At 43.0% G+C, this 7,211-nt stretch overlaps 1 long non-coding RNA gene across 1 annotated transcript; it reads left to right on the top strand.

Moving 5' to 3' along the window:
• Positions 1 to 929: 929 nt before the first annotated feature.
• On the top strand, positions 930 to 6,450 carry LOC128817453 (uncharacterized). Its single transcript, XR_008440202.1, has 2 exons — positions 930 to 1,088; positions 6,284 to 6,450. It is a non-coding gene; the product is annotated as an uncharacterized LOC128817453 (long non-coding RNA).
• Positions 6,451 to 7,211: the final 761 nt, after the last annotated feature.

A 7,211-nucleotide genomic window follows, 5' to 3' on the forward strand; every position in this document is an offset into this window, starting at 1 on the left:
ATGTGATGTAAGTTACTTTTTACTAGCTCAAGAAAGAGATGAGATAATCAAGAAATTCTTTGCACAAAGATAACAGCGACAGGAAGCATAAAGAGTTACTGCCTCCTTATCAGAAAAGACAAACATTTTTCCACCTTCTCTCCGTCTTTATGGAACCACCAGGATTCAGGGGAAGAAGTTGACAAAAACCAGAAAAATTCTTAATTTGCAAGGAATTTATGCATCATGTATGAGATATATGAATATGCAACAGGCTATTGCTTTTAAGGGTTATTCCTTTGTTCACAAGGCATGTTTTTGGCAGCTCAGTGCCCAAAAACATCCTGACGTCCATAATGCTTTGCTTTTTATTGTCTCGTGGTGTCCTAATCCTCATTGTAATAAAAAGGTCTTTGTTCATCAAAACGAACATTGAAAGAAGATAAGAATTTAAACTGAATAGAGAATTTCAGATTGTGAGAAGAGAAAGAGGAGAAAAAAGGCGGGGGGGGCTTGATAAACAACAAGTATTCTGCTTAAGAATTGTGCAAATGCAGCTAGCATAGAAGACTGTATAACTAACTATATACAAGCTAACTTTTAGGCCAAGGACAACCGGCAAAGAAGATAAGGAGCCTCCATCCCTATGACCACCAAGGGCATAGAGAAAAAGGACCCCCTAGCAACCAATTGCACCAGCACAGAGTACATAGAGAGAAAATACGTCAACCAAAAAAAAGGGGGGACTATAAAAACAAAAAGGTCAAAGGGGGAAGGTGCGCCGTGGCAGAGTGGAGATTCCCCGGCCGCCCAGCGCTGGTTTTTTTGCTTAATACCGCTTGCTTAATAAATTCTTGTTAATTGATTTATCTATAATTAGCCTCCCCAATTGAATTTGTCTATAACAAATTTGGTGCCGTGACTCGGATAAGGGCAAACAGGCAGGAATTCCTAATCAGGGAGGCGCCCCGCTGCCTTTTCAGCGGCCCTGGTGCAGGCTTTTCCTTCTCGGGCCCTTACCGACGAACCTAAATTCGGTATTAAGCAAAAGGGATACCGGTAACCCCGCAATCTTTGTGCACGAAGCCCGGGCGAAGACGCAGGACAGCGTGAGTATAAAAGTGGGATCTGCTCGGTTGGGGTTGGGATCCCAGGACATAATGTACGAGATGTCCTTTTAGGACGAGGCAAGTGTGGACCTCTAAGTAGTGCAGTTTCCAGACCCCGAGAGGGGCTGGGCCACGAACAGGGGGCCGCGAGTGTGTGTGTGTGTGTGAAGGTGTCCTGGAAGATGGGACAGAGGAAAAGCAAGCCCTCTGATTCCATGGGGACGGGGACCCCGGTAAAAGTTTCCCCAGATACCACCTGACAGTCCGTTAGGTTTAATAATAAAATCTTGGGATGAATACCCTTCAAGAAAAGGGAAGGATAGGGCAAAAATGATACATTATTGTATGGAAGTATGGGGAGGGAAACAAATCCGTGGTGATAATTTATTTTGGCCAGTGTTTGGAAGCTTCGAGGACTGGATTTGCCAGGCATTAAACATTTATGTAAATTCTAAAGAACCTTTTGATATGGAAGAGCGCAAGTACGCTGCTCTCTGGATAGTGGGGGAAAGAAGAGCAAAACTTTTTGCCTTAAGCACCCAGGGAGAAAAAAAGAAAAATAAAAAGCCTGAGGAGGTTCCAACTGCATCCCCTCTACCATACATACCTCCCCCTCCTCCACCTCCACCAGCACCACCAGTAGTCTACCCCAATTTAGATCAAGGGGGGGATTTTGAAAACCAGGAAGTAGAAATCCTGGAACCGGTCCCTGAGGAAAATCGTCGTGTTACTCGTAGCCTAACAAGGGGGAAAAGCGAGAGGGAAAGGCAAGCTCTATATCCATTAAGGGAAGTAGCTTTGGGAATGATCCCTAATCCTAATGCTGGTCAGCAGGGACAACCAGCCCAAATTCCGGGAATAGGTTATGTGGAGGTACCTCTTAATTCAGGAGATGTGAGGGAGTTCAAGAAAGAAATGGGACATCTATTGGAAGACCCCCTCGGAGTTGCAGAGCGGGTGGATCAGTTTCTGGGGCCCAACGTGTATACGTGGGACGAAATGCAGTCAATACTGGGGATTTTATTCACATCTGAGGAGCGAGGGATGATCAGGACGGCCGGTCTGAGGATTTGGGATAGAGACCATCAGGCAGGACCCCAAGCAGATACTAAATGGCCTTTACAGCGTCCTAATTGGGATAAGCAGGATCCCCTGCATAGGACACATATGGCAGACTTAAGAACAATTCTTATCCAGGGGATCAGAGAATCAGTCCCTAAGGGGCAGAATGTGAATAAAGCTTTTTGTGAGAGTCAAAAGAAAGATGAGGACCCCACGGAATGGTTAGGACGGCTCCGGAGATCTTTTCAGCTGTACTCCGGAGCAAACCCTGACACTCCGGAAGGACAGATGTTGTTAAAGACCCAGTTCGTGGCCAGAGCCTGGCCTGATATTAGGAGAAAATTGGAAAAGATTGAGGATTGGCATGGTAGAGGCCTGGATGAATTGTTGCGGGAAGCTCAGAAAGTGTATGTACGGAGAGAGGAGGAAGGACATAGGAAACAAGCAAGAGTGATGATGGCTGTGGTACGTGAAGGGCAGAGGGGAACGCTTAGTCAGTTCCAGGGAAGTAAGCCGAAGGGCCAGAAGGTAGAAGAAGGGAGAAGAGAAAAGGAGAGTGGACAAGGAAGCTGCTTTTATTGTGGTAAGAGAGGGCATTTTCGGCGGGAATGCAGAAAAAGGTTGGCAGATGAAAAGCAATTCAAGGAAGATTGAGGGGGTCAGGGGCTCTATTTGCTGGGGACCCAGAAAAAAACAGAGCCCCTGGTAAAACTAAAAATTGGTCCCCAGCAGCAAGAATATGAGTTTCTTGTGGACTCAGGACCTGAGAGATCAACGGTTCAAACCCTTCCCTCAGGGTGTAAATTATCAAGAGAAACAATACAGGTAGTCGGGGCAAAAGGGGAAGCCTTTAAAGTGCCTGTAATCAAAGACGTGATTTTTGAAACCAGCTCCAAAATAGGTATAGGGTCACTGTTGTTAGTTCCAGAGGCTGACTATAACTTACTGGGACGAGATTTGATGATTGAATTAGGAATTGGAATCGACATAAATGACAAGAAGCTAAATATTAGATTATGTCCTCTTCGGGTAGAGGACGAACAGAAAATTAACCCTGAAGTGTGGTATACCCCAGAAAAAGCAGGCCGATTGGACATAAAACCTTTTGAGATAATATTAAGAAATCCTGAAGTCCCAGTTAGAGTTAAGCAGTACCCAATTCCAAATGAAGGAAGGAAAGGGGTCAAACCTGAAATTGAAAGATTAAAAGCACAAGGGTTATTAGAACCCTGCATGTCCCCTTTTAATACTCCTATCCTTCCTGTTAAAAAACCCGATGGGAAATACAGTTTGGTACATGATTTACGAGAAATTAACAAAAGGACTGTAGAAAGATTCCCTGTAGTAACTAACCCTCATACTTTATTAAGTCAGTTAGGCCCCGAAAATCAGTGGTATAGTGTTATAGATTTAAAGGATGCATTTTGGGCATGTCCCCTTAAAGAAGGTTGTAGGGACTATTTTGCCTTTGAATGGGAAGACCCAGACACCCACAGGAAACAACAACTCCATTGGACGGTACTCCCACAAGGGTTTACAGAGTCCCCTAATTTATTTGGCCAGGCACTGGAGCAGCTGCTTACAGATTTTCAGTTAAGAGGCTGTCCTGATTCAGGATGTAGATGACTTGTTAGTAGCTGGGAAAGAAGAGGAAATTGTCAGGGAAGAGAGTATAAGATTACTCAATTTTCTAAGCCTGAAAGGACTCAAAGTGTCAAAATCCAAATTACAATTTGTGAAAAAGAGGTGAAGTATCTCGGACATAGACTGAGTCAAGGAACGAAGAAACTAGACCCAGAAAGGGTTAAGGGAATCTTAGCTATGCCAGGGCCAAGGACAAAGCGGGAGGTTAGACAGCTGTTAGGATTGTTTGGGTACTGTAGACAATGGACAGAAGGATTTATCGGGAAAGTAAAATTCCTATATGAGAAACTAACAAAAGAAGGCTTGCTTAAGTGGACTCGGGAAGATGAGGAAAAACTACAGGACCTCAAGGCAGAATTAGTAAATGCACCAGTTCTCAGTCTTCCTGATTTAAAAAAGGCCCTTTTATCTTTTTGTAAACATTAAGGATGGTACAGCATATGGAGTATTAGCTCAAGATTGGGCAGGGAATAAAAAACCGGTGGCCTATTTATCAAAACTGTTAGACCCAGTATCTAGAGGTTGGCCCACTTGTTTACAAACAATAGTTGCAGCAGCAATGTTAGTAGAGGAAACAGTAAAAATAACTTTTGGAGGGGAATTACATGTACTATCTCCCCACAACATTCGAGGAGTGTTACAGCAAAAAGCAGAGAAATGGATTACAGATGCTAGGCTCCTAAAATATGAAGGAATTCTGATTTCCTCACCAAAATTAAGCTTAGAAACCACTTCCCTCCAAAACCCTGCTCAATTTCTGTATGGAGAACCTAGCGAAAACCTGACACATGATTGCCTAAAAGTTATTGAAGAACAGACAAAAATAAGGCCTGATTTGGAGGAAGAAGAATTAGAAGACGGTGAGAGATTATTTGTGGATGGGTCGTCTCGAGTAATAGAAGGAAAAAGAAAATCAGGTTATGCTGTAATTGATGGAAAAACTTTGGAGGTAATAGAATCAGGGCCATTAAGCTCAGGGTGGTCAGCACAGGCTTGTGAGTTATATGCAGTATTACGGGCCTTAGAGCTGTTAAAAGGAAAGGCTGGAACTATTTATACAGACTCAAAATATGCTTATGGGGTAATACATACATTTGGAAAGATATGGGAAGAAAGGGGCTTGATTAACTCACAGGGAAAGGGATTAATTCATGAGGATTTAATTAGGAGAATACTGCAAGCTTTAAGGTTGCCTGAAGGTATCGCTGTAGTTTATGTAAAAGGCCACCAGAGCGGGATATGTAACCAAGTAAGGGGAAACAATGTCGCTGATCAAGAGGCAAAGAATGCGGCTCTTAGAGTGTTAAAGGAAACTGTAATTACCAAAAGGGGTAGGGAAGACTGCCCCGATTGTGGAGCTGATTTAGAGAGTGAACCTTGTCACGATTGTCAGAAAGAATTTGGGATGTGTGGAATAAATTGTGTTTGCAAGAATCCCAACAAGAAGTATTGTATACTACATGGACCAATCCAGATATTGGTGTTCACTGAAAAGGAGCAGGAAAAACTAAAAGAAATGGGGATTATAAAAAAGGGAAATAGAAAAGAATTACCAGATGGCCGTGAGGTACTCCCAAAATCAGTGGCTCGAAAAATCCTGGAAGCAATTCACACAAAAACACACTGGGGTACCCAAGCATTAATAGATCAATTTGCAATTAAATATACTTGTATGGGGATGCACACCTTAGCTAAACAAATAACACAACAATGCCTAACCTGTCAACGGGTCAACAAGAGGCAATGGAGACAAAGGGAAATGGGGGGACGGGAATTGGCACATAGACCGTTTTCCCACATTCAAACAGATTTTACTGATTTGCCTAAAGTAGGAAGGTATAAACACTTATTGGTGATAATAGATCACTTGACTCACTTTGTAGAGGCATTCCCTACCTCCAGGGCAACTACACAAACAGTAGTAAAAACACTATTAGAAGAGATAATCCCCCGTTATGGACTAGTAGAAGTAATAGACTCAGACAGAGGGCCACACTTTACCTCCAAAATAATTAAAGAAGTAGTTACAGCTCTAGGAACGAAGTGGCAATATCATACTCCCTGGCATCCACAAAGCTCAGATAAAGTGGAAAGGGTAAATGGGGAAATTAAGAAACAACTAACTAAATTGATGTATGAAACACAGTTATCCTGGGTAAAATGTCTACCTTTAGCCTTGTTAAATATACGAACTCAGCCCAGAACAGATACTGGAATTTCTCCATTTGAAATGCTGTATGGGATGCCTTATGACATGAATTCTCCGATAGACCACCCTGAAATAAGTAATCAACAAATTAACCAATATGTCATGCAACTTATAAAGGCTCGGGAAGGGCTTAGAAGAGCTGGGTTACTAGTGCAACGACCTCCTTTAGACCTAGCAATCCATAATATAAAACCAGGTGATAAGGTGTTAATAAAAACCTGGAAAGAAACCTCACTAATCCCAAACTGGGAAGGCCCCTATGTTGTTTTACTTACTACAGAAACTGCAGTCAGAACCGCCGAGAAGGGATGGACACATGCGAGCCGAATAAAGGGACCGATTACTGCTGCTGCTGCCGAAGACCCCTGGAGAATAACCAGCCAACCCGGAGATCTTAAGGTCACATTTAAACGGACTTAATGGACTCAGTAAAAATTGTACAAACCAGCTGGTATAGTGAGATATTGGATTATGGATATCCTATAACTGATGATTTTAGAGTCTATTGTACAAATAAGGATTGTGATTGTTACCCTTTTGTATGCTATATTTGTAAAATCTGCCAGGAACGGTGGTGGGTCCATAGTTATAGAGGTACCCCTCCTAGGGGTATTTGTAAAGGGTGTTACCAATTAGAAAGAGAACTGACAAAGTCAGTCCTAGAGATTGGAGAAGAGAACGGGACCCTACCAAGGGAATCCCAAGAGTGGTGGGAGGTGTTTACTAAGGGGGCTAGGCCTGAAAATTGTTGTTACCACTCTAATGAACCAATTCCCCTAATTGTTCAAATTATAAAAGGGAATTGCCGGAAGACTTTACCTGGAATTCAGTGTAATTCACCGCAAGTGAAGGATAAGAATTGGGAATCATTCAAAAAGAGGCAGCAAAAAGAGTAAGGGTCCTCCTGAAGAATATCCTTGCTGCCAAGAAGATGGTACACCTCGCGGCTCAAAGCAACCGGGTCGGCGAGCGAGGCAGAGGGATAAGAAGCAGTGGAGGAAAAAGCCCTCAAACTGGGACAATTCAAAGGTATTTCAAGAACTGCCTCAAGGATACTGATCTCCCAAGGGTAAAGGTAAGCCCGGCAATAACATGTCAAACCAAACAGTGGGAAGGGGGAAATAATGATAATCAAGTTCTGGGGCGGTTTGGACTCCACCCTTGCTGGCAAATTCTGTACATATTAGTTATATGTTGCACCTGGCCTG

This window comes from Vidua macroura, chromosome 20 (assembly GCF_024509145.1).
Source record: "Vidua macroura isolate BioBank_ID:100142 chromosome 20, ASM2450914v1, whole genome shotgun sequence".
Lineage (NCBI taxonomy): Eukaryota > Metazoa > Chordata > Aves > Passeriformes > Viduidae > Vidua > Vidua macroura.